Source organism: Vulpes vulpes, chromosome 4 (assembly GCF_048418805.1).
Source record: "Vulpes vulpes isolate BD-2025 chromosome 4, VulVul3, whole genome shotgun sequence".
NCBI lineage: Eukaryota > Metazoa > Chordata > Mammalia > Carnivora > Canidae > Vulpes > Vulpes vulpes.
Window position 1 is genome coordinate 83,791,253 of NC_132783.1, and position 15,375 is coordinate 83,806,627.

Genomic DNA, 15,375 nt, shown 5'->3' on the forward strand with positions numbered 1-15,375 from the left:
AAAATAAAAATAAAATAAAAATAAAAATAAAATAATAAAATAAAATAAAATAAACAAATAAAATAAAAATAAAAATAAAATCTAAAGGGATCCCTGGGTGGCGCAGCGGTTTAGCGCCTGCCTTTGGCCGAGGGCGCGATCCTGGAGACCCGGGATCGAATCCCACGTCGGGCTCCCGGTGCATGGAGCCTGCTTCTCCCTCTGCCTATGTCTCTGCCTCTCTCTCTCTCTCTCTCTCTCTCTCTCTTTCTCTCTCTCTGTGTGACTATCACAAATAAATAAAAATTTAAAAAAATAAAATAAAATAAAATAAAATCTAAAAAAAAATGTGGGTATAAGTAACTTGCCTATGATCACACAGAAACTGAGCTGACATTTGAACTTGACAATAGATCTGTATCTTCACCCAGGAAAACAGTAACAAATAACTTTAGGTAAATTACTTCTAAAAAAAACTTAAAGCAATTACTAACACTAGGAAAAATAATATTTATGTAAGAAAGGAAATGTATTACTATGTGGCTTAGCTATGAATATTATCTATAAAGCCATATGTAAACAATGAGTACTGATGTATTCGTTTTCTATTACTGTGGTAAAAGCAACACAAACTTTTTATCTTAGACTTCTAGAGGTTAGAAATCCAATATGCTTTCACTGGGCAATCCCTTCTGGAGGTACTAGGGGAAAATCCTTTTCCTTGCCTTTTCTAGCTTCTACAGGATGCTTGCATGCCTTTGCTCATGGTTCTCTTTCTTCCACCTTTTTAAAAAGATTTTTTAATTTATTTATTTGACAGAGAGAGCACAAGCACAGGGAACAGCAGGAAGAGGAAGAAGAAGCAGGCTCCCTGCCAAACAGGGAGCCCAATGGGAGGCTCAATCCCAGGACTCTGGGATCATGACCTGAGCAGAAGGCAGACACTTGACTGAACCATCAGTTGAGCTACTAAGGCGTCCCTCTTTCCTCCATCTTCAAACCAGCAACAGAGATTGAATCCTTTTCACATAGCCATCTCTTCTGCCTCCCTCATCTACTTTTAACAATCCTTTTAATTACATTGAATCTGGGGTACCGAGGTGGCTCAGTGGTTAAGAATCTGCCTTCGGCTCAGGTCGTGATCCTGGGGTCCTGGGATCAAGTCCCACATGAGGCTCTATATCTCTGCCTCTCTTTGTGTGTCTCTCATGAATAAATAAAATCTTTAAAAAAGGGGGGGGGGCAGCCCCAGTGGCTCGGCGGTTTAGCGCTGCCTTCGGCCCAGGGTGGAATCCTGGGGACCCAGGATCGAGTCCCTTGTTGGGCTCCCTGCATGGAGCCTGCTTCTCCCTCTGCCTGTGTCTCTGCGCCTCTCTCTCTCTCTCTGTGTCTCTCATGCATGGGTGAATAAAATCTTAAAAAAAAAAGAAAAAAGAAAAATATGCTCTGTTTAACATGTTTCTTGCTTTCAACATGGTACAAGAAGGTACTGCTAAGAGAAAGTGTTTAAAAGGCACCTGGCTGGCTCAGTCAGTAGAGCATCTGACTATTGATCTCAGGTTCATGGGTTCAAGCCTCACACTGGGCATGGAGCCTACTTTTTAAAAAAGTGCTTAAATACTGAAACATGGATTTCAGAAAAGTTCATTCATTGCAAACCAACAAACAAGGCTATTGGCTTTTCTCCTCAAAAGCTACTTGTCTAAAAAAAAAAAAAAAAAAAAAGCTACTTGTCTATGGAGAACAATTATACAACCAAACTGAAAGAAATAAAAAAAACTCTGAAAGAGCAACAGAAGATTAAGAACATTTCTGAGGACACCTGGGTGGCTCAGCAGTTGAGTGTCTGCCTTTGGCTCAGGGCGTGATCCCGGGGTCCGGGATTAGGCTCCTGCAGAGAGCCTGCTTCTCCCTCTGTGTCTCTGCCTCTCTCTCTGTCTCTCATGAATAAATAAATAAAATTTTTCTGTTTATACTACAAGCACATATTTATGTATGTTTCTGATACAAACAAGAGTGAGAGAAAGATGGGATCCCTGGGTGGCGCAGCGGTTTAGCGCCTGCCTTCGGCCCAGGGCGTGATCCTGGAGACCCGGGATTGAATCCCATGTCGGGCTCCCGGTGCATGGAGCCTGCTTCTCCCTCTGCCTGTGTCTCTGCCTCTCTCTCTCTCTCTGTGTGTGTGACTATCATAAATTTAAAAAAAAAAGAGTATTCTTGAAAAAAAAAAGAGTGAGAGAAAGAGAGTTCACAAATTTACTATCTGGCTACATTTACTATCTGGCTACTACATTCTACAGATGTACTCCCTGGGAGAAAAATACTGAAAAGTGAACCTCAAAGTGAATTCTACTTTCCCATTAATTCTCATTAAACATAAAAAAGTGTCTATATTTTTCACATCAATAGACCAAACTTAAAATTTTAGTGAAGATGTGATCAGGTTGGTGACTGGTTCGACATTAACCTGAACATTTGACTCCATTTTCAGTATTTCTTCTTGTTTTTCTAGCAGCTAAATGTTCCTTTTAGCACTTCCTATTATTTTCCCAATCCCATACCCATATCATTCCTACTCATCCCAATGCTCAGCAATTTTTTTAGGTCTGGAAAATCCCTTAACACTTAACAGCTCCCAGAATGTTATTCTTGTCAGCCTCTGCCTTCCCGTACCTTTTAGTTGATGTCTTTCACTTGTAAGCACATCCAAACCTAAACAGGACAAGGAATTTATTAGCAGCTATCAGCAATGGAAAGGGTCTGGAATAGGATGGGGTCACATGTGTGACCAGCAGTCGTGGATTTTTTCCCTACCTTCTATACTTGGCCAATCTGACACAACCTTTAAGGCAGACATCTTCGTATTCTCAGTGTGGTCCAATGACACTTTGTACACTGATGGACATGTTCCATATCTGCACTATCCAATATAGTAGCTACATGTGACTATATGGCTAGTATGACTGGGGAAATGAATTTTTACCCTTATTTAATTGTAATAGTCACATGTGGCTAGTGACCCCCACATTGAACAGCAAAGCTAATTCCTGCAGAAACTCAAGCTGTTGCTCTGGATGCCAAAGCCCTTAGCTAGTGACCAGATACCCAACCAGGATCTTGTCAACCCTCTCTCCTAGAAGATGTTCCTTATATGCCCCAGCTTGTCGAGAGGGTTCTACAGTGAATAAATGAATCATTTGGAACCACAAAGTGACTACCTGCCTAATTTTCTATAGTTTCTATCATCTCAACTCTGCTTTGTCAAAACTACTAAATTGGACTCCTTTGAGCTTCAAGTTAGCACTATCTTTTAGATATTATCCATTAGATCACTGCTTCTTAGACTAAGGTGTAAATGAATCACCTGGGGATCTTCTTAAAACATGGATTCTATATTTCTACTATGTTTCTAAGTGGTCCTAAACCTAGGTTCTAGGTTCTCCTAACCCCTAATCTGAATGGATCCATACAACTGACAGTTCAGCAGTAAACAAATTCAGACCTGTATGTTATGGCATGCTTTCTCTTTCATCAAATATTTGCACCACGTAATGGAGCTGTATAACAAAATGAATTTTTTTGTAATGTGAGCTCTATGCCCAATGTGGGGCTTGAATTCATGACCCCAAGATCAAGAATCACATGCTTTACCAACTAAGCCAGCCAAGCATCCCAGGCAATATCAATTTTGAGCAGTAGATGATGTTATTTGATATGGTATACTACAGTCTGAAAACTAATAATAACTACTATTTTTACTTATTCTACAGAGAAGAATATGCCTTGATGAGCTAAAGATCTAATAATGCTAATAATTGACAACTGGAATGGGAGCCAAGCATATGGGAGCCCATATTCTTTCTACTATGCCAAATTCTCTCTCAGTGTTAATCTCAAGAATATTCACGTCAAGGTCTCTCCTCAGAATAGAGCTATGAAGAGATATTGCTCCTAAAGAATTACTTTTTCCCCAAGCATAACAATAATCAAAAAAAAGTTTCTTCTAATTGTATGATTAAATATCAGATATAGGGCAGCTCTGGTGGCCCAGCGGTTTAGTGCCACCTTCAGCCCAGGGCATGATCCTGGAGACCGGGATCAAGTCCCACGTCAGGCTCCCTGCACGGAGCCTGCTTCTCCCTCTGCCTGTCTCTCTCTCTGTCATGAATAAATAAAATATTTTTTAAAAAAATAAATAAATAAATATCAGATATAGATATTATTTACATACTTACATAGTCTATTATGGATTTTCAACCTGATCATTTTATTCACCTATCTTCTCCCCAACTTTAAATTCAACTCCATTAACTCAGATGACACATCACAATACATGAGATTAAGAGTTTGTGAATTTTACAATCAAACACCATTTGTACCCAGAAGTGGGCTTTTTTCCTCATTGTTGTAATTCATAGTTTTATTCACCAGAATTGGTTTAAAGAATTCTAACCCTCTTAGAATTTTCCTAGTGTAAAGACCACTTTAAAGCATTCCAACAGCCCATTCTAGAGTTTTACCTACTGGTGGTCAAGAGGTTTCCCACAAAAACAGCAAATTAAAAAAACAAAACAAAACAAAAATAACATTGCAAGCTATATGATAAAGGACTAATACTTTTCTGATAAAGAGCTTTAAAACATGTCAAAATAAGAAAAAACAGTGTATACCAAAATGAAAATTGGCAAAGACATCAGCTGGAATATATGACTATCTTGAAAATCCAAAAGAATCAAATGAAAAATCATTATATTTAATAAAAGCATTTAGTAAGGTAATCCAATTCAAGATCAACATAGAATCAATAGCTTTACTACATGTCAGCAATAACCCATTTTTTAAATATCATAAAAGATCCCAATTGCCATACAACCTTAAATAACTATAAAATACCTAAAAACTACACACGTGCAAGATCAATATGAAGAGAACTATAAACTTTTCTGAAGGATTTTTTTTTAACTTGAATAAAGAGAATATCCTGTTTCTAAATGGGAAGTCTCAACGTTGTAAAGATACAAATCCTCCCATAAAGTAAACAATCTATCTGTTTCAATTAATCCCAATTATAATCCCAACAGAATTTTTGTTAGCCTAAAAGGCTAATTCTGAAAGAAAAGTCTTTTCTTACATATATTCTAAGACTGAGAGCAGAACTGACCTTCAAACACACTATAAATCAGCAATAAATAAAACTGGGTGGTACTGGGGTGCCTGGTTGGCTCAGTCGTTGGAGCATGCAACTCTTGATCTCAGGATTGTGGGTCAAGCCCCACAATGGGCACAAAGATTACTTTTTTTAAAATCTTCTAAAAAAAGATAGGACCATATGAATATAAAAATTTTAGTACATCAGGGGAGCAGGGTGGCTCAGTTGGTTAAGCGTCTGCCTTCAACTAAGGTCATGATCTTGGGGTCCTGGGAATGAGGCCCACATTAGGCTCTTTGCTCAATAGGGAGTCTGCTTCTTCCTCTCTCTGTCCCTGCCTCCTACTTGTGCGTGCGCTCTCTCTCTCTCTCTCTCAAATAAAGCCTTTTAAAAAAAATTTAGTACATCAATAGACACTATAGATTATGTAACACATTGGAGAAAACATGTCCTATATATGTAATACATATATATATATATATATATGTATATATATATATATTTGCAGGGATCCCTGAGTGGGTCAGCGGTTTGGTGCCTGCCTTTGGCTCAGGGCGTGATCCTGGAGACCCAGGATCGAGTCCCACGTCTGGCTCCCTGCATGGAGCCTGCTTCTCCCTCTGCCTGTGTCTCTGCCTCTCTCTCTCTCTCTCTCTCTCATGAATAAATAAAATATTTTAAAAAAAATATATATATATATGTGCAGATTTGTATCCACATACATAGCGTTCTTGTTAATCAACAGGTAAAAGAAAAAATTTCAAAAAGGGAAAGAATAGAATAAGCAATTTCAGAGAAATATAAATAGCCAATAAAGAAATTAAAAGATGTTCAAACTCACAGTAGTCTGAAAACCGCAAATTAAAACAAAAATTTTCTGCCCATCATATTGGTAAAAATATACAAGACTGATAATACCAAGCATTAGCAAGTAGGTAAGGATTTGGTTGGTACTTTCACAAACTGCTGGTGTAATGCATAATAATATACAGACTATTTCAATGGTAGATTGGCAGTATCTTTGAAAATATGCATACCTTTCAAGCAACAATTCTAGGCACTACTTTATAGGTACTCTAGAACATTTACACAAGAGACAGAATAGGAGATGTTTATTTTAGTTGGTAAGTGCAAAAATCTTGGACAACCAAACGTTCATCAATGAGAATTACAGGAATTTAAAATGAAATATAATCAGATATTGGGCAGCCCGGGTGGCTCAGCGGTTTAGCGCCGCCTGCAGTCCAGGGCATGATCCTGGAGACCCAGGATCGAGTCCCACGTTGGGCTCCCTGCATGGAGCCTGCTACTCCCTCTGCCTGTGTCTCTGCCTCTCTATGGGTCTCTCATGAATAAATAAATAAAAGCTTAAAAAAAAGAAATATAATCAGATATTAAAAAGTGTATATTGATAGGATGAGATCTCAGAGGCACATAGCTAAGTTTAAAAAAAAAAAGAGCTGCAAAAAAAAAATTATTATCACTCCTAAAAAGCTATAAGGAAATACATAAATTATAAATGGCATAGAAAAATCACTGGAAGAAAACCTACTACACACAATATTCTGGAAGTCTTTGTTTCTTAGCCTCTACATAAAATTTTTTTAATGTATTATTTTTTTCTCTTTAAGTATACAATTTAAAAACTTTATTTTTTTTTTAAGATTTTATTTACTTATTCATGAAAAGCACACACACAGAGAGAGAAGCAGAGATACAGGCAGTCAGGGAGAAGCAAACGATTTAAAAACTTTAAAAACTGAGGCCTCTACAGCTCAGTTAGTAGCACACGCAACTCTTGATCTCAAGGATGTAGGTTCCAGCCCCATGCTGGGTATAGAGATTACTTAAAGATTTTTTTTTTTAATCTTTAAAAAAATTGTTTTTAGTGTTTTGGGGCACCTGGCTGGCTTAGTGGATAGAGCATGTGGCTTTTGATCTTAATTTCAAGTTCAAGCCCAACATTGGGTGTAGAGATTACTTTTTTTTTTTTTTTAATTCATGAGAGACAGAAAGAGAGAGACAGAGACATAGGCAGAGGGAGAAGCAGGCTCTCTACAGGGAGCCGGATGTGGGACTCGATCCCAGAACCCCAGGATCATGACCCGGGCTGAAGGCAGACACAACCTCTGAGCCACCCAGGTAGGTGGATGTAGAAATTACTTAAAAACAAAAGTAATAAAATAATAAAATAAAATAAAATAAAATAAAATAAAATAAAATAAAATAAAATAAAAAATAAAATAAAATAAAATAAAATAAAATAAAATAAATAAAATAAATAAAATAAAATAAAATAAAATAAAATAAAATAAAAAAATAAAAAAAATAAAAAAAATAAAATAAAATAAAATAAAATAAAGTAAAATAAAAGCATTTATTACTTAAGCATTTATTACTTTAAAAAAATAAAATTAAATTAAAAAATTAAAAAATTAAAAAATTAAAAAATTAAAAAATTAAAAAAAAAAATATTGGGCAGCCTGGGTGGCTCGGTGGTTTAGCGCACCTTCAGCCCAGGGCCTGATCCTCGATCCCCAGGATTGAGTCCAGCACTGGGCTCCCTGTGTGGAGCCTGCTTCTCTCTCTGCCTGTGTCTCTGCCTCTCTCTTTCTCTCTCTCTGTCTCTCATGAATAAATAAAATCTTAAAAAAAAAAAAATGATGTCAAGAAAGAAAAATATAGAAAAATGTTCATCTTCACAGGCAATCAAAGAAATAGAAATTTAAAATGAGATCTCACTTTTCACCTATCATATAAACTGTTTTTACTTCGTTCAATGTCTATTTATCATTGCTGATATAAGTGCTAGGAAATTTATATTTTTTCCACTCATCCCTGGAGGAGTGTAAATGAACATAACCTTTCCAAAGGGTGTGTGTATCAAAGTAGAAAAAAAGGTCTTCAGGTTCTCCTGTGGAGACTGAGAGTTAATGAATATTTTTAGACCATTATCCACTTTACACATATCAACCACTCTTTTCAGTTTTCAGCCCTTCTGGGATAGAAGTTCCATGCTCTTCCCCTCATCATACTCTCTTGCTCCAAACCTTTTTTTTTTTTTTTTTTAAGACTTATTTATTTATTCATTAGAGAGAGAGAGGCAGAGACACAGGCAGAGAGAGAAGCTGGCTCCTCGCAGGGAGCCCAATGTGGGACTCGATCCCCGGACCCGGGGTCACGCCCTGAGCCAAAAGCAGACGCTCAACCACTGAGCCACCCAGGCGTCCCACTCCAAACTTTTCTTAGAAAAATGTATCAATGCCTCAAAAATAAGTCACATGGAAAACATGGGCACCCAGCCCACATAGTTAAAAGATGCTAGAAAACACAGAATCTCATTCACACCCACATGCTACTCCAGCCTATAGATGGACTGCTGCAAAAAAATCAACTCAATGAAAAAAACTTCACCTGACTCATCTTTAAATCTGTATGTCTTAAGAATATCATATATTACATGGGTGCCCAGGTGGCTCAATCAATTCAACATTTTGATTTTTGGCTCAGGTCATGATTTCAGAGTCCTAGAATCAAGTCCCAGGCCGGGCTTGGTGCTCAGCAGGGATTCTCTCTCTCTGCTCCTCCCCCTACTCATTCATGCACCTATCCCCATGCACTCACTCTAAAATAAATAAATCTTTAAAAAAAAAAAAGAATATTATGTATTACAACATAGTTGTATGCCTCCACTTTTTTTTTAAAGATTCTATTTATTTATTCATGAGAGACATAGAGAGAGAGAGGCAGAGACACAGGCAGAGGGAGAAGCAGGCTCCATGCAGGGAGCCCTATGCGGGACTGGATCCCAGGTCTCTGGAATCCGGCCCTGGGCTAAAGGCGGCGCCAAACCTCGGAGCCACCGGGGCTGCCCGCCTCCACTTTTTTTAAGACATATCAACATTTGTTAAAATGGGCCAGTAATGTATCTAGACACACAAAAAAATGAAACAGTAATTTAGCAAACCAAATGTGAAAAGACTCTGAATAAAAGTATCTGAATGCATTTATCCTAACTATAAGTAGGAAGTATAAATACAGTATAAGGGAAACAAGTAGTTTGTACTCTCATCTATCAATAGCCTCCTGAAAACACTGGTTTCCTGAAATTGGCTGAGAGCATCCATAACTCTATGCATAGCAATTATTAAATAAAATTTGGCAATGTGGTACATTAAAAGAAAGAGCTGCATATCAGAACACCTGGGACATTGAAGCTTTGTGACCTTAGCAAGTGATTTAAAGTTCCTCTAAGGGGCAGCTGGGTGGCTCAGGGGTTTAGCGCGGCCTTCAGCCCAGGGTGTGATCCTGGAGCCCCAGGATGGAGTCCCATGTCTGCATTCCCTGCATGTAGCCTGCTTCTCCCTCTGCGGTCTCTGCCTCTGTGTGTGTGTGTGTGTCTCTCTCATGAATAAATAAATAAAATTTTCAAAAAAAAAAAAAAGTTCCTCTATGCTTTAGTTTCCTTAATATAAAAGGAAATGTATTGGACTCACCCACCTCTAAGCATTAAATTTAGACTTAAGTATCAACAATGATGGTATATTTCATTCTCACTTAGATTTCTAAAGAAACCATGTAGTAAAATATAAAATTTTAATTTCAACCAGAAAATCAGATTTTGGACTTTGGAATACAGAGTTTAAAAAGTCTGAATGCAAATGTAAAAATACATGTGATATGTATATACATTTTTCTCAATACAAAAAAACTAAAACCCCGAGTAATATAAAAAAAGTCTGACTAAATCTCTTAAAGTCTGTTTTAATAACATTTGCCCTATATTGCATATGAATATAGATAACTGTTTCCATTATTAAAATGATCACTTTCTAGAAGACTCCAAATGTTAACAATTACTTGTTACAACTATTTTTCCAAGCATAGCTCCCTATACAATCATATACAACACAAATATAGCAATTTACTCAATTCTCTGTACAACAATACAAACCTCCTATTTAGCATCATACTAATATTCAAATTAGGCCCCATATGTACTGTAAATATTTGAGGGAGAAAAATCTATGAACAAAGATGCAGAGATTGAATTCTGATCTTCTGGCCAATTCTACCTTCAATCTCTGGTCCTCAAATCCCAAAGTACCCTCCCTGCAAAAGAAAAGAATCTTGCTTAGGTTTTCCAATCACATATACTTCCAACTCCAATCCCTAATCTGCCATTTACTAGCTCTGTGGTCTTTACCAACTTCCTTAATTTCTTAAGCTTCCATTTTCTTGTCTTTAAAACTGAAGTACTGGGCAGCCCCGGTGGCGCAGAGGTTTAGCACCACTTGCAGCCTGGGGTGTGATCCTGGAGAGTCTCACGTCAGGCTTCCTGTAGGGGGCCTGCTTCTCCCTCTGCCTGTGTCTCTGCCTCTCTCTGTGTCTCTATGAATAAATAAGCAAAATCTTAAAAAATATATAAATAAATAAAAATAAATAAAACCGAAGTACTAGTACCAGTTGTTGAAAAGCAGAGTGTTATAAAGATAAAAATGAGATAATGTGCCTGGCACATTAATAATCATTCAACAAATGTTAGTTATTATGCCTATTATTGACTTAAGAACATATAGTCATATTTATTTTAAAAGAGTACAGGGATCCCTGGGTGGCGCAGCGGTTTGGCGCCTGCCTTTGGCCTAGGGCGCGATCCTGGAGACCCGGGATCGAGTCCCACGTCGGGCTCCCGGTGCATGGAGCCTGCTTCTCCCTCTGCCTGTGTCTCTGCCTCTCTCTATCTCTCTGTGACTATCATAAATAAAAAAAAATCATAAATAAAAGAGTACAAAAAAAAAGGGGGGGGGACACCTGGATGACTCAGAGGTTGAGCATCTACCTTTGGCTCAGGGCATGATCCTGGAGTCCAGGGATCGAGTCCCACATTGGGCTCCCTGCATGGAACCTGCTTCTCCCTCTGCCTGTGTCTCTGCCTCTCTCTCTGTCTCTCATGAATAAATAAATAAAATCTTTAAAAAAAAAAAAAAAGTACAAAAAAAAAGACAAATTATGAAATGATCTGTGAATTTTATCAAGCTTTCATTGTAATGTTTATCTCTTTTGAGAAACATATGATCTACTGATGCAACACAGTTTAGAATTTGGTTAATGGTTTGTGATTTTTAAAATCATCTCTTCCTTTTTGGTCTTGTCAACAAGGTAAACTCCTGAGGGCCAGAACCTTGTTTCATAAGCTTGGTTTCATACATCATGCTTATTACATTGTAAATATTTGTTTCCCTGTCACTCTCCCTTCCTAGGTTCTAAACATTGCAAGGCAGAGAGCAAGGCTTACTTGTATTTGTATCCTGAAGACATAGCAATCACACAAAATAGGTCTCAAATAAATGTTTGCTGAATGGATAAATGAATGAATTAATCTCCACCCCCCCACACACAATGTCTAACACAGTGCACTATACATAATAGGAACTCAGTAAAGCTCCTTAATGGATTCGTGCAGAAATCTTTTGGACCCAACCACATAAAGCTGTATCTTGCCTCAGAAAAGTACTTCTACTTTGGAGTTTAGCTCTTAAAATTACAAATTAAAAATTTTAGTCTAACACATATCAAATGTTATTTGATATTTATTTGATATTTATTTTAAATCTTTAGATTTAAAGACTAACTATATCAAGGCTAGTGCCAGAAGGATTTAAAAGACATTATTCTAAATTAATGAATTTGTGAACCTCAACATGGAAAAATCCAGTTACATAATTAAAAGAGAGGTTAACCCCTGCAAATTTATACCTACAAAAGATAGTGAGAAAAATTATCAGAAAGTTTGTATCTGTAAACTGAAATAGGTAAATTATTTTTACGCCTGAGTTGAAGCCATTGTTTCCACTAGAAATAAGAGTTCAGGAGCAAAGTGGTCCAAAGTGGTCCTGTCTCCACAAAACAATCCTGAGATTCAGAAACAAGTATTTTGCCCTCTCCTTGATTTTAACTCCTGGGAGACTTATTTTATTCCCAGATTAGCAGATACTCAAAATTTGTTCTGTCTCAAAAAAAAAAAAAAAAAAAAAAAAAAAAAAAAAAAAAAAAAAAAAACCTCACCCATTTCTTAAAAGGCAAATAATCTGAATATGCACACTTTGGGAACACTAAGTTTTATATTCAAGTTAACTAAAATTATCCCTAGTGTGCAGCCTGCTGCTGCTGCTGCAATTGAAACACTTTTCTTAGTTTTTAAATTACATCCGTGGAAGGCTTAAGTGTCGTAGTGCACATTGTTTCACTGTATCAGCTAAACTGGTTTTTGTACTGCATGTATAATTTCTTAAGTACACCGTAAAGGAATGCTATACTTGAATAAATCTGGGAAGAAACGTGATCTCAGCATACACACACCCCTTTTTCCAACTCAATACGCTCCAGAGGAAGAACATCTTAGTTTGTTTTTTTTTTTTTCCCCTCGGGAATTTCTCTCCCGCCCCCACCCCACGCTTTACAGCAGCAATCACTCATTATCCCACTCACAGTCTCTCCGCAGAAAAAACCTTACGAACTAGTAGTAGTTCACCAGGACCCTACTCCCACATCTCATAGTCGGCGGGGAATTTCCTTGGAAGGGGCGGGTGGTGGTGGAGGTCCCGGACGCCACCATTCCCGCCACGCCATTCAGGACCCAGGTCCCGGCGCGCAGTCCTGGACCAGCGTGCGCCGGACCCCCGGGAGCTGCGAACGGTCCGACACCGGGCCCCCACCCCCACCCCCCCCAAGTGCAAAGCAAGCGGGGCCCAACCTCCGTGCTCCCATTCAACATACCCTCCTCTTCGCAGTACCCACATTTCTTCTCACTTATTCCTCGCTGTAGTTCGGTCCCTTTATCCAGTTCTGAGTCCGCGGAACCCTCTTCCTACCAACGCGCACACACCCTCCAAGCTCCGGCCCCTGCCCCTTGAACCCTACTACACCCCGGTCCCTCCCACTGGACCTCACAGCAGCTCCAGCCCTCCCTGAATGCCCTAGTACAGACCGGCGTCAGGTCCCTGTACCCACCGGACCCGGGTTCTCCCCCGCACGTCACACGCGGGCCCATTCCTCCCGACCTACCCCCCCCAAACAGGGTTACCCCTGCACCCCTTTACCTCCGACCCCGCCCCCCTGAGGGTGTCGCACTCACTGCTCCTGCCGCCGCATCCTTAACCGCCGCGGCTGCTATAGCTACGGGGAGCCAAGGCAACCAGCTCTCGCGACACTTTCTTCGGCTAACGGCGAGAACAGCCGAGAAGAGTCTCTCTCAAGAAAGTAAACGAGTCAGGCTCGAGAAGGCTAGGTATATCTCGCGATAGTAGTGTGTAAGATGGCGGCCGCCAAGCGTTGTAGGGTGGCCTGGGCAGGTCTGGTGGTGGGCGAGGACGCGCAAGACTCCGGAGCCAGAGAGTCGGAAAAGTATTGCAGGGAGAACGGGCTCAGCCGGGGGGGAGTTAGTATGGCGAACCCTACACTGGAATAACTTTAGGGATGTGGCCTTCTCTTCTCCAAGTGCCTCAAAGAGCAGTGTCTTCCTTCAGCGGGAAGTTCCCTTTCCCTGGCATTTTTCCCCCCCTTATGCATGCGGAGTGGTTAGAGATGGAGGGATCAAGTCAGAAATTGACCTTAGCATCTCCTCGTAACCTTCAAGTTTTCATCCGTTCTTCTCACACTGGTTTGCAAGTGGTATTTGGTTTCACGGAAATATTGGTTTACTTATGGGTTCCCCACCTCTTAGCAGTTTGCCCAACCAAAATAGGAAATAAAAGTTAAAAAAAAAAAAAATCAAACATAAGCCCAGGTGTATGGCCTTGGATTCGAAACGGAACCGCACTGATGGATGATTTGGACTTTGCACTTGTTGCTTGCACTCTGTGGATACATCCTTAATGCCTGACTCCACATTTAGTTGTAGGCCCTTCTCTCTGCTCTCACACAAGGGTAAATGCAGACTCAATAGCATCTAGAACAGAAGATGGATTTGAAGAATGTTGGTGAAGCTGATCCGAAGATAGTGAATTATCTCAACTGATTATTCAGTCACAAGTCAAACTCCTTGTTCTTTTTTTTTTTTTTTTTTTTTAAGATTTTATTTATTTATTTATGAGAGACAGAGGCAGAGACACAGGCAGAGGGAGAAGCAGGCTCCATACAGGGAGCTGCGGGATCACTCCCTGGGCTGAAGGCAGACGCTCCACCGATGAGCCACCCAGGAGTCCCCAAACTCCTTGTTCTGCTGTTTTCCCCGTTCTCACTACTGCACTTAACATAAATTAACAAGAAAAAACGTTGCTGAACAAGAGTAAAGCAGACAGGAACAAATAAGAAAATAGAGTAAGTGGGGGCAGCCCTGGTGGCTCAGCGGTTTAGCGCCCCCTTCGGCCCAGGGTGTGATCCTGGAGACCCAGAATTGAGTCCCACGTCGGGCTCCCTGCATGGAGCCTGCTTCTCCCTCTGCCTGTGTCTCTGCCTCTCTCTCTCTCTCTCTATGTGTGTGTGTGTCTTTCATAAATAAATAAATATAATTAAAAAAAAAAAAAAGAATAGGTGGGAAATTCACTTTCTACCCTCAGAGCCCCTGAATAGTTCTCATGGTCTAGACCAATACTGTCTAGTAGAAATATATTGTGAGTTGCATGACGCAACTTAAAATTTCAAGTGGCCGCGTTTTCAAAAAGTAAGAAATACGAAATTAGTTTTGGTAATTTAACCCAACATATTCAAAACATTTCAACATGTAATCAATATTTTAAGTCACTTTTTGAATATTTTTTAATTATTGAGACATTTTACTTTTTTCATATTGAGTCTTCAGAATCTAGTGTTTATATTTACAGAGCATCTCAATTTGAACTAGGCACATTTCAAGAGCTCAATACTTATATGTGACTACTGACTAGTATTGGAAAGGAAAGCTCTAGACAATACACTGGGGAATACCCTATCTTTAGGGTAACTTTAGGGGGATGACTTTGGTCATTGTGTTTTATGTAGAAGAAATTCCTTTTGAAGTGGCTGATTCAAATGACTGCAGAAGCTAGGCAAGTAACAATAAAAGATGACCCAGTAGGTAGTAGTGGGGACTAGGACTCATTAGAGAGTACAAGCTCATAACTCAGGGCAACTCCCCTGAGCTCCTGAGTTTTAAAAAAATGATGACAAACATAAAATGTCTATGAGCAGTATGGACAGCCAGCTCTGCTGCCAATGTGTGGTCTCTGTGAACTGTGGCATTCAAATATATGAAATATTTTTGAAGA

General features: G+C 39.3%; 1 protein-coding gene and 1 pseudogene across 2 annotated transcripts in view; one reads left to right on the forward strand and one right to left on the reverse strand.

Annotated features, from left to right (window-relative positions):
* USP54 (ubiquitin specific peptidase 54) overlaps positions 1 to 13,257 on the reverse strand; it is a 124,351-nt gene extending 111,094 nt beyond the window's left edge. Inside the window, exon 1 of one of the 2 annotated variants that reach the window (XM_072755086.1) lies at positions 12,908 to 13,257. The gene's annotated coding sequence lies outside the window, so the exon portion shown is untranslated. The remainder of the gene's footprint in view (positions 1 to 12,907) is intronic. The other variant, XM_072755071.1, reaches the window with a different exon arrangement.
* LOC112927742 (small ribosomal subunit protein eS27-like) overlaps positions 1 to 13,288 on the forward strand; it is a 32,268-nt pseudogene extending 18,980 nt beyond the window's left edge.
* The last annotated feature ends 2,087 nt before the right edge of the window (positions 13,289 to 15,375 follow it).